This window comes from Pteropus alecto, unplaced genomic scaffold (genome assembly GCF_000325575.1).
Source record: "Pteropus alecto unplaced genomic scaffold, ASM32557v1 scaffold22, whole genome shotgun sequence".
NCBI classification, from domain to species: domain Eukaryota; kingdom Metazoa; phylum Chordata; class Mammalia; order Chiroptera; family Pteropodidae; genus Pteropus; species Pteropus alecto.
The window spans coordinates 4,980,647-4,981,187 of record NW_006434839.1 but is presented as its reverse complement, the minus strand read 5'-3'; positions in this window follow the sequence as shown (position 1 = coordinate 4,981,187).

Below are 541 nucleotides of genomic sequence, written 5' to 3'. Positions count from 1 at the left end.
ACTCCCCGAAGAGCAGCATGTTGGGGGCGGGTGGAGGAAGAGGAGCATTTGAGGGAAACTGGAAAGGACAGTCCAAGAGATGAGGATCAACTAGTAGAACATAGGGTCATGAAAGCCAAGGGAAGTGGTGCCTTAAAGAAAGAGCAGGCCATCAGGAGTGTCAAGTGTTGGAGAGAATTCATATAAGAACTCAAAATTAGCCATTACATTTAGCCATAAAGATATCTTTGATCTCTTCTTTTGGGAATTCATTTTTTTCAACCAATAAATATTTCCTGAACATCCACTCACTCACACTAGGCACTGCTCTTGGCCTGAAATTTAGTAGGAGAGACAGACAACAAACAAGTCAACCAATAACTGGACAAGGTTATTTCAGAGAATGATAAGAGTTATTAAGAAAAAACTGGGTGGTGTGACAGTGGGTGATTGATTGGTGATGGACGGGGAGCTCATTTAGATTGGGTGAACAGGAAAGACTTTTCTGAGGCAGTGACATTTGATTTGAGTCCTGAATGATAAGAAAGAAACATTTGCATCA